We start from the raw sequence: 380 nt of genomic DNA, 5'->3' as shown, positions 1-380 counted from the left end.
TACAGCTGTTCCCTCACCACAGTGCAACAGTGAAAACGGACCCGTTTCAAACAGTGTCGCGTTCTGAACGTTATTTAAGCGACATACACCGGTATTGCGGTATTTTAAAAATTCATATCATAACAAAAATAAACACCGGTATTCGGTATGAACCGGTATACCGCCCAGCACTAATGTAGATCTGACCCGAGAAAAGAGCAGAGCTGAGGAACCGTATCTTACGGAAATGTCTGGATAAATTCAGTTCCATTTCAGTGAAGTAAAACTCAGGAGCCAGAGACTGTGAACGTAAATAAGCAATGTGCATTTCAGGAGAAATCACTGTGAATGTCAAAGTTAGCTAGTTAGTAATTACTATTCAATCCTAAACAGTCTTTCCA

This window comes from Sinocyclocheilus anshuiensis, unplaced genomic scaffold, assembly GCF_001515605.1.
Source record: "Sinocyclocheilus anshuiensis isolate Anshui unplaced genomic scaffold, SAMN03320099.WGS_v1.1 scaffold1543, whole genome shotgun sequence".
In the NCBI taxonomy this organism is placed as follows: Eukaryota; Metazoa; Chordata; class Actinopteri; order Cypriniformes; family Cyprinidae; genus Sinocyclocheilus; species Sinocyclocheilus anshuiensis.
The sequence above is the reverse complement of the archived record's forward strand: the minus strand, read 5'-3'. Positions refer to the sequence as shown.